Here is an 11448-nt window from a genome sequence, read left to right as displayed (position 1 = left end):
TTTTTTTTTTTTTTTTTTTTTTTTTTTTTTTTTTTTTTTTTTTTTTTTTTTTTTTTTTTTTCGCTCGCCAGCCCCTCGCAAAGGTCATGTTAGCAGTGGAAAAAAAGTTTGGGGAGCCGCCTCTTGGCGGAACACAAGGGGTTAATGGGAACTCTTCTGCTCCCCCCACCCACCCCCCAAAAATCAGATTGATTTTTAAATAAAGTTTGAAGAGCTGGGCTTATGAAGGAGTCGCGAGGCTCAGTGGGCATGTTCCTCTTGCCCCTGCCTGCCCCCTCCTCCAAAAAAAAAAAAAAATCTAATGTCATTTAAAAATAAAAGTTTGAAGAACCAGCCCTGGGTCAGACAAGAGGGGTTAAGGGGACTCTTTTTAGCCCCCCAATCAGATGGATTTTTAAAATAAATATTTAAGGAGCTGCTTTTATGTGAAATGCGGGATGAAGAAAATATTTCTGTCTACCTTTGTCAACATTTTTTTTAAAAGAACAGATTTATATTAAAAATAAAAGTTTAAAAAACTGGCCCTGGGTGAGGGAGACACTAGGGGTTAAAGGTTAAGGGGGGCTAGCCCCCCCTCCTATATCCCCCAATCAATTTCATATCAAGAAGAAAAATTCGGAAACTCTTTTCTTTGTGAAATAAATGGTGAACAAGATTATTTCTATCCAACACTCTAAAAATTTTTTTTATTTTTATTTTTTTTTAATTTGAGGAACTGCCTCCCTATGACTTGAGAGGTTCTAACCGGGATTTTTTTTTTCCTGTCCTCACCTCCCAAAAATATCTAATTTTTTTTAAATTAAAAGTGTGAAGGATCTAGCCCATAACAACACAAGAAGGATTACTGGATCCATCCCACATTTCCCACAGATGACTGATTTTTTAGAATAAAAATTTGAAGAACTGTCCGTACAAGATGAGAGAAATCTTTCTTTACCCCTCCTAAGAGAAAAATGTAAGGATACTTTTTTTAAAAATGAACACACTGGAAATTAAGAGTAAACAGATATCCTTCCTCTGTTCCCACCTTAAAAAATCAAAACAAATTTTTTTCTAATGTTTAAATAGTTGGATCAATAGGAGATAGGAAGAGGGTTTTTTCCCAGAAATTTTTTCCCTGCACCCCTCAGAAAAATTATTATTTTTTAAATGTCAGGAAACTAAGGAACGGTATAGGAAAATACTCTCTCTCCCTGTAGAAGGAAAATATGGGAATATAACCCTACATAAGAGGCAAAGAATTAAGAGACGCAACTCTTCCCCAGACCAAACACACAAATGAAGTTAAAAGGGATCTTCCAACCATTCCCTCCTCCGTAAAATGTTGGAGTCATTAAAAATAAAAAGTGGCCATTTCCCTCCCAGCCAGCCTGGCAAGTGTGTCCCTGGCAGAGATGTGGCAGGCTCTGCCAAGGCTGCTGTAGGGCAGGCACTGAGCGAAGCAGGTCAGCCCGTGGAGTCTGGCAGAATTGCGCTCCCATGAGCCCTGGGCATATGTGATGGCCAGGCAACCCCCTGCCCGCCTGCCCCTCATCCACCATGTGGCTGAGGCCTTGTTACCCAGAGAGATGCTCCAGGTTTGATGGCTTTCTGGTTCCAGCCGTGTGTGAAGGTTTCTGGGCACCTGCCTCAAAGCCAGGCCACCTCCTCTACCCAGTGGAGCCAAGCCTATCTTTAGGCCCTGAGGTCCAAAGAAATTGGACCCCAAAGATGCTCAGTCTCAGTCCCCGTGGCTCAAAGCTGTAGGGTACCAAAGGAAAAAAAAAATAAACCCTGCCCTGTCAATGTGGAAAACACATGCAGGAAGTTTTCACTGAGCACTTAGTATGTGCAAGGCATGTTCTGTCTAGTAAGGCAGTCACACCGTAAAGAAGAGGATTGCTGGCAGCAGCCCTTCTGGAACTTTAGCAACTCACCCAGGAGGGCCTGTTTGAACACAAATGTATTGGGCCCCACCCCAGAGTTTCTGATTCAGTCAGGAGTAGGAACTGAGAATTTGCCTTTTCTAACAAGTCCCCAGGTGATTCTGATGCCTTTGGTCTAAGGTCCACACTGTTTAAACCATTGCAAAATGGTGCCAAGAGCACAACGCACAGGTGCAAGAGACAGAGGAAGGACTTAAACCAACCCCGGGCGGGGGTCCGCAAAGACTCCAGGAGAAATAACATCCACCTGTAAGGGTGGGTAGAAGCATCCTTCCTCTCCCGCTCTTAATCAGATGGCAGCCTCTGTCTAGATCAAGGATCCTTAAATCCTTGGATAGGTTCGGGGATCCATAACTAAGCAATTTTATATCTTAAGCAAATCTATGTCTCTATGTGCATTTGGGGAAAGAAAATCTATGTCTTTTACCAATTTCTTAAAAAGGTCAGTGACCCCAACCTAGAATGATCTGCAACCTAGAATGATTTCCAGGTGGAGGTGCCTGGAAAATCATCATGGGTCTTTCTCAGCCTTCTCTTTCTGGAATCACTGCAAGCCCTTTCTGCTTCTCTACTAACCACAGGCCACAGGAATCGGGCTTCCTCTTCCATTAGCACATCCCAACAGAGAGCCTCCCGCGCATTCAACACCACCTAGAGAGGCATGTCCTCAACAAGGGTCCCAGGTCTGGAGGGTCTGTCCCTTCTTCACTCTGTCCCTGCTGGGCCATGAAGGGTATGCTAAGTACACAAAGATTGGGCTTGATGCCTTCCTGACAAAATCCAGTTTCTAAATGAACACACACATTTCCCAACCGATAGTGGAAACGACCCAGTCACCCAGAGCTGTGATCTGTCCCCACTCTGGAGGTTAACGAAGGGTAGACTCACCACAAGCAGGGGTCTAGGAAGAGGGAAGGACAGAGAGAGGAGCTAAAGTATGTAGTGAGATCCCAGGGGGTAAACCCCAACCTGCTCAATGATGGAACAGGCACCATAAAATCACAGAGAAGGAATGGAATGGCCGTGGGTCATAGTTGCTGAAGAACAAACGTACACCTTAGGTAGTAACTTGGTCCAGTGGGGACTCCAACGCTTACCCATCCTCTAGGGGCCCATCTTTCAATTACAACCACGTGTTCATCAGTTTCTGAAAACTTCTGACCCTGTCCGTGTCCCCTCCACTGGCTTCCAAATCAGCATATATATAGCATAAACATATATACATATGTATACGTGTGTGTGTGACATATGTAACACCTATATAGCATAATTATTAAGAGCCCAGGCTGTGGAGTCAACAGCCTGACTTCTGAGTCTGGCTTTGACCCTCACATGCTCCATGATCTTAAGCAGACAACGCAGCCTCTCCCTGCCGCCAGTCCCCATCCTTCAAATGGCGCTGATAGCAGCACCTGCCGCATAGGGACACTCTGAGGATGAAATGCGAGAAGACGTGTAAAGGTTTTAGAAAGTACCTTGTATAAAGGGAGCACCCCATACACGTCCTCCATTGGAATCACAGAGATGTGTTTCTCACCGCTGCCACTGACTAGCTCTACGGCCCTGGGCTCCTGGCTTAATCTCTAAACCTTAGTTTCCATCTCTATAAAATGGGGTTCCCAAAACCTACCAGCCTTATCAACACTCTTTTAGCTGTAACCAGTAGAAATGAAACGATGCTAAACTTTAAAAGGGGGGGGGGGAGGGAGTGTTTTGTTAAGACGGGAGGGAGATCCTGGCTCCCAAGGGCAGGAGATGAAATGAAGCCTTGAGAGGATTTGGAGCCAGGAACCAGAAAGTCATCAGGAACGGGGCTTGCTTTCTCCCTCATTCTGGGGCACAAGTTTCTTCCTTTTCTTTCCTTTCTTTTCTTTCTTTTCTTTTTTTCTCTTTTCTCTTGTCTTTTCTTCTTCCTCCCCTCCTCCCTTCCTTCCTTCCTTTTTTTAAATATTATTCCCTGAATGTATTTTTCTATAGGGGGAGAGGAAGAAGCAGGCTACCCACTGAGCAGGGAGGCTGACGACGCAGGGCTTGATCCCAGGACCCCGGGATCATGACCTGAGCCAAAGGCAGACGCTTAACTGACTGAGCCACCAGGCGCCCCTTAGGGCCACACGTTTCTTGGCATTGCAACGTCATTTTCTCTGTCTGTCTCCCTCCCTCCCTCCTTTCCTCCTTGCCAATCTCCAGGTGGGTACTCTCTGTGTCTCTGAGCACATAGTCAAAATGGCTGCCCCACGGTCCTCCAGGTGTGAACAGTTGCTAGCCAAGTATCTCTGTGCTTCGATCCAAATTCTCTGGGCAGAGAACGCGATTGTCCAGGCTTGGCTAGATGCCACCAGGAGCCAACCACCTATGACCAAAAGGAGCCCGTAAACTTCTGAGACCCATCCCTGAGGGAAGGGGTGTGGTGGGTGGGCAGACCCCTCACATGTCCAACCTCTTAGAAAACTGTGAGGATTTGCTGAGCTTAGGAGTGTAACAGTGCCCAGCACAGGGCCTGACACACAGACACACTCAAAAGGTGTGCTTCCTCCTGCTAGAGTCTGGAGACATTTGAGATACCTAGGGGTTGAGGATAGCGAGATTTTGTCAGGTGTCAAGCTTTTGTCACAGGCTGCTGAGGGGAACAAGGAGACAGGAATTGCCCCAGAAGTGACCTTTGAGTCCCAAACAGAACCTGAGGCCTGGCTAAAATTTCGTGGGTAGAGTTTGGTGGAAAAGATCATTTCAGGGTGAAACAGTAGGTTCTCAAGGGTATGGAATAGAAGGAAGGCAGGGAATTCACAAAATGGTGTCTTCTTCCCCAAGCCCGGTTTCTTTTTTTAAGCCTAAGCAATGAAGGAAGTACTCTTTGTAACAGCCCAGCCAGGAGACTCCAGCTCCCCAAGTCTGTACTCAGCGGAAGAAAACCACACAATCCAGTCTCAGAAAGTCTCTTAGCAATTTACAAAACAAGATGGCAGCATTTTCAAACTCGACCCACTACTTCTCTGGAGTGGGCAGGGAAGGCACAATCACCCCCATTTTAAAGACGAGGAATTTGAGGCTCAAGTCCTTGGCCAAATCAGTCAGTGGCACCCAGGCCTGACTCTCAAGCAGTGCTCTCCCCATCGTGCCCCTCACTGCCCTCTGTGGAACTTTCTGGTGAATGGAATCAAAATCAACAGATTCTTTAAATCACTTTGCCCTGGTGCTAGAATTTTCCTCTTTTCCTTCCTTTCATACTCCTCTCACCTCTCCCTCAAGTTGGGAAGACGTGGCAGCAATTTACTTCCTCAAGAGAGGTCCTTGCAAACCATGGAGAAGTCTCTGGAGAGGAAGGTATCCGACGCCTTGACAGTACCCCAGGGTGGTTAAGTCCAGGATGCAAAACCAGAAAGAAGGAGGACCCAGCACAAGAGACCAGTGAATCAAAAGAGAAAGATCAAGCTGATGGCCCAGGCCAAGAATCAGAATCAAGGCCAAACATGAGTGGTCCAACCCCGGATTCAATAGCAAAAAGGTCATTATGCAACTACAATGTCCGGCATGTTTCATAAACCTATTCCATGGAGCCTGCCATCCCGTGACGCCTAGCGATAGTCCAGCATCCTAGGGAAGAGCTCACCCTGTCTCTGCAGTTAGACCTGTGTAGGAATCCCCGCCCTACACTCACCAGATTGTGACCTTAGCCACCATACAAGCCTCAGTTTCTTCATCTGTAAAATGGGCAAAATAAGGTACCTCACATAGAATGTTATTTAAAGGATTAACTTGTGTTATGCCCTAAACACATGGTAGTTATTGTTCTAGTCCTGGCCCATTTCCACTTTACCATATATAAGGAAATGCAGGCACTGGGTGGGGGGCAGGTGGAGTCACCCGCATGTGAGCAGGGTTATCCAGCCAAGAAAGGAACAAAGTCAGCTTTGGAGGCAGCTGCCCCAAGTCCAGTAGGGAAGCCCCCGGATATGGCATCGATCCTGATTTCAGTTTGCTGGATTTCAGAATGGAGAAAGACCCAGGCCAAGCTGGCAGAAGCTGGTTCGTCTCTTCTCCTAATGCCATCTGGAGGCCCCCCAAGGAGGCTTAAATCTGTCCTTTCTGCCGCGCAGGGATTAGCTAACACTGTGATGTGGTGTGGGGTCCGGCTCTGGATTCAGACCACACTAGGCTCAACCTCAGCTCAGCTCCTTTCCAGCCACGTGAGCCTTAGCGCCTCACACTCCTATCTCTGAGCCTGTTTCCCGAACTGCTAAATGGGAGTAGCGACAGATACACCCATGTTTTCCAGGAAGATTAGAAAAACCAATGAACGCCAGCACACAGTAGGGATCCTAGAGGTTAGTGACGATGACCATGACGATACGATCTCCAGGCTTGTTTCTGAACAACTGTCCAGAGGGTGGGACATGTCTGTGATGACAGCTCAGCCATGACACCATCCAGTTACACTCCTCCGGTCTCTCCGTTAACAGACGAGGACAGGGAGGCACAGAAGGTCAATGGAATGTACTTTCACCAGCAAACGGACACACGGACCTGATGTGCCTCCTGATGTGAGGCACCGAGAAGAACCAACCGTGCTTACATCGAGCTCCTGCCAAAAATGCATAACCCAAATCTAATCGGGAGGAAACATCAGACAAACCCAGATTGAGGGGCATTCTACAAAACAACTGGCCTGTATTTTTCAATAATGTCAACATTATGAAAGACAAAGAAAGGCTGAGGAACTGTTTCAAATTAAGGGAGACTAAAGAAATATGACAACTAAAGGCAGAGAGTGATCTGGAATTGGACCCTCGAGCAGAGTGAAAAAAATATTGCTCTAAAGGACATTGTGGGGACGATTGGTGGAATCTGAATATGGCAGGCTATTACGTAATAGTATTTGCGCTAAATTTCCGAATTGATAAATGGTCTGTGGTTGCATAAGAGACATTATACAACGATAGAACATTTATTTAACACAAGAATATGTTCTTGCCCTTAGAAAGTACACACTTCTTTTGTAAAGGATGATGTGATGTCCGCAACTCACAAATGGTTCAGGAAAACAAATTTTGTGTCTATCTACCTATCCATCCATCCATCTATGCATGCCTATATATGCATATAGATCATACATCTCTGAGATAAAGCATTAATATATGACCGCATATTAATAATTAAGGAATCTGGGTAAAGACGATACAAGAGTTCTTTGTACTCTCCTCGCAACCGTTCACAGAACTTTGAAGCTATTTCAAAATAAAAAATTAAGAAAAGTCCTATATCTGAAATGTCTGAAAAAGCCAGAAGCCTACACTGAAATTACTTTCATCACAATGAACTCTTTTTTCATTGTATGTTTGACAACAAAATTTCACTCATTGATCACTGGTTGGTCCACATCAAAACCTGCTGATTATTTTTTTCTAACAACATGGGTTTTCTTTTGTGACCATTATTCCTGCCATGTCCAATTTTCCCAGGCAAATTCTGTGATCTAAATTTTTTCGAACAGATTTAGGGTCTTCCATCAATTTTTAGTCAATAACAATGTTTACTGTGTGCAGAATCAATCTTTGTCAGTTTTTTCCCCCGTTGCTTATTTCTACTAACTAAAAATTTTTTCCAATTTCTGTGATTTTCAGTGTTATCAAAAAGATTTAATTCTTCAAACAGGTTTTTTGGATTTTTTCCAAAATTAATTTTACCATGTGTGGTTTAGTGGGATTCTCAACCCTGGCTGGGCATCTCAGTCACCTGGGGGGCTTGGGAACAAGACAGGTTTCCCAACCTCCAAGCCCAGCAACCCCAAGATTCTGAATCAATAGGTCTGGGGCGGGACCCAAATATCTATATATTTTTTAAAGATTTTATTTATTTATTTGACAGAGATAGACAGCCAGCGAGAGAGGGAACACAAGCAGGGGGAGTGCCAGAGGAAGAAGCAGGCTCATAGTGGAGGAGCCTGATGTGGGGCTCAATCCCATAACGCCGGGATCACGCCCTGAGCCGAAGACAGACACTTAACCGCTGTGCCACCCAGGCGCCCCCCAAATATCTATATTTTTAACTGACCCCCCCACCTCCCAAATTTTTAGCAGTCACTGGCCCACCACGTGGTGTGGTGCCCCACTTGCCTTGTATGATCGGTAGTGCAATAATTAAACTCTCTGGGCTGGCTATCCTCATTTCCACATCCCACTTGACTATGAGGTTCATGGGGAGAGGGAACAAACTGATGGTTTCTGAATGGCCTGCCCAGTCCATTACTTGTTCAGTTAGGCAGAGAAAATATTAACTGCATTATTGCCGGCTCAACGCAAACTTTGACTTTCAGTATCAACAGAAGGAACTTCTTTTTCTTTTTCTTTCTTTTTTTTTTTTTTTTTTAAGATTTTATTTATTTATTTCACAGAGATAGAGACAGCCAGCGAGAGAGGGAACACAAGCAGGGAAGCAGGGGGAGTGGGAGAGGAAGAAGCAGGCTCATAGCAGAGGAGCCTGATGTGGGGCTTGATCCCATAATACCGGGATCACGCCCTGAGCTGAAGGCAGACGCTTAACCGCTGCGCCACCCAGGCGCCCCGGAACTTCTTTTTCTTACTGTAGTAAATGTCTATCCTGTAAAATGTACCCTTTTAACCATTTTAAGGGTACAGCTCAGTGACATTAAGTGCATACACGCTGTTGTGGGACCAGCACCCCTGTTCATCTCCAGGACACTAACTGCCCCTTCCCCTCTCCCCCAGCCCCCCGTAACCTCCCTTCTACTTTCCGTCTCTGCGAAGTGGACAATGCTGTTACTTCATCTAAGTGGTATCATGCAGTGTTTGTCCTTTTGTGTCTGGCTCGTTTCACGTAGCATGATGTTCATTCACGATATAGCACAGGTCAGAACTGCGTTCCTTTTTTTTTTTTTTTTTTTAAGATTTCATTTAGGGGCGCCTGGGTAGCTCAGTCATTAGGCATCTGCCTTTGGCTCAGGTCATGATCCCAGGGCTGTGGGATCAAGCCCCACATCCAGCTCCCTGTTCAGTGGGGAGCCTGCTTCTCCTTCTTCCTCTGCTGCTCCCCAGGCTTGTGTTCTCTCTCTCTCTCTCTCTCGATATCTCTCTCTGTCAAATAAATAAATTTAAAAAATCTTTTAAAAAAATAAAATTAAAATAAAGGTTTTTAAAAAATAAAATAAAATAAAGGTTTTTTTATTATTTGAGAGAGAGAGAGAGAGAGAGAGGGAAAGCAGGAGCAGGGGGAGTGGCAGGCAGAGGGAGAGGGAGAAGCAGGCTCCCTGCTGAGCAGGGAGCCCGATGTGGGGCTCGACCCCAGGATCCCGGGATCATGACCTGAGCTGAAGGCAGATGCTTAACCAACTGAGCCACCCAGGTGTCCCCAGAATGATATTCCTTTTTCCGGTTGAATAATATTCCCCTGTATGGATGTACCACTTCTATTTATCCATTTTCACCTTTCGGTGGACGTTTGGGTAGTTTCTACCTTTTGGTGATTGTGAATAATGCCACGATGAACCTGGGTGTCCATGTATCTGTTCAAGTCCTTGCTTTCATGTCTTTTGGATATATACCCAGAAGTACAATCATTATACGGCAATCCTTTGTTAATTCTTTGAGGAACTGCCATAATATTTTCTACAGTAGCTGAAGAAGAAACATTTTGTAAAACTGCTTTGGAATGCCTGGTGGCTCAGTCAGTTAAGCATCCGACTCTTGATTTCAGCTCAGGTCATGATCTCGGGGTCGTGGGACTGAGCCCCACATTGAGTTCTGTGTTGTGCATGGATTCTCTCTCTCCCTCTGCCCTCCCCACCCCCGCCCTCCACCCACATGCTCTCTCCAAAAAATAATAAAATAATAAAGGTAGAACAGTGATTAATCCTTTCTGACATTTATCCCAAGTCTACTGAGAAACAAAATCCATACATCTATCTTTAGCAACCTCAGAGGATCATGGGATGCTCGTTTCCCCTTTTGTTCTGTGGCAGGCTGATCACATTAAAAGCCACAGCTCCGCACACCTCTCTGCACCTACCCCTTGTTGTCACGTGACTTTGCAGTTCTTCTCACCCAAAAGGTGAAGTGTATTTTCTGATCCCTTGAGTCTGGATCTGACTGTGTGACCTGCTCTGGCCAATGGGATGTTAGCAAATTTCACCTAAGCAGAGGCCTTAAAAGTGTTTGTGCAACTGAGTGCACACTTGCTTTTACACTTCTGCCTTCAACCATGAGAATGTGCCCAAGCTAGCCTGCTGGAAGAACAGGACACGGTCACCCCAGCTGACCACCAGATGTGGGAGTCCTGAACCAACAGCAAGCCACCCCCCTGTGTCCCCCACCCAGAGTGTGAGAGAGCCCAGAGGAGATTAGCAGAATCATCCACAGTAAACCCCCAAGCCACAGACCCGTGAGCGAAATGGATGCAGATGGTTTTATATCCTGAGCTTTGGGGCAGTTTGTTACACAGCAGTACTGGGGCAACAGATAACTGATACATCTCCCCTCCTCCTCGGTCAACTGCTACAGTTCCTGCATTGTCAAAGGGTGAGGAGATGACCGAGTTTTCCAACTTCACAGAGCTTACGTGACAGGCAAATGCCAGAACTGGAAGTTGCCAGTTATGCTCTAAAGGCTGACTTGTCTTCCCTCTTGAAGGTTACCCTCCTCTAGTTTATTGGGAAAGAGAGCTCTGGAGAGCATCTGTTCTCCCTTGCCCCTCACTCTAATGACGGGATCTCAGTGTTCCTTGGAGAACAAGACTTCTGCCATGCTTAGTCTGTGTATTCTGGGTGGAGTTGCTCTAGGCCAATCAATGTATGCCATACTCTTGGCCCCAAAATGGCTCAAGGATGGTCACATGGCAGGCCAAGCTCATGAGATTCAGCTTCAAGAACATGAACGCAAAGTTTCTTTTTCCACTGAGATTATTGGGAGGTATAGTTTAAGTCTAGAGGAGTCAGAGACTACCACGTGGAAAAAGCTTGCCCATATATGGCTAACGAAGACAAAAGCAAAGCCCAGAGATGAGAAGAAACAGAGCCCTGATGACACAGTTAGAACCCCTAGATCCGGTCATGCCTAAAGTTGTATGTCTTTGAATTTTTAGTTACATGAGTCAATAACATTGTTAATCTGAGTAAGGCCTCTGTCCCTTGTCACTGAAAAAAAAATGATTTTTAAAAAAAATTTTTTTAAAGATTTTATTTATTTATTTGACAGAGATAGAGACAGCCAGCGAGAGAGGGAACACAAGCAGGGGGAGTGGGAGAGGAAGAAGCAGGCTCATAGCAGAGGAGCCTGATGTGGGCCTCGATCCCATAACGCCGGGATCACACCCTGAGCCGAAGGCAGACGCTTAACCGCCGTGCCACCCAGGCGCCCCCAAAAAATGATTTTTTTTTTCATTTCTCCTGGTTCACTCCCTGACTGCATTGTTCCTCATCACCACGGGCTCCTCTAGAGTGCCCTTAGCCCCACTGCTGTGAAGAACCACTGTGCTTATCACGCTGGTCACCACCTGGGACTCCAGGAAAAGT

Source organism: Ailuropoda melanoleuca, chromosome 7 (assembly GCF_002007445.2).
Source record: "Ailuropoda melanoleuca isolate Jingjing chromosome 7, ASM200744v2, whole genome shotgun sequence".
Classification (NCBI taxonomy): domain Eukaryota; kingdom Metazoa; phylum Chordata; class Mammalia; order Carnivora; family Ursidae; genus Ailuropoda; species Ailuropoda melanoleuca.
This window is presented reverse-complemented; position numbering follows the sequence as displayed.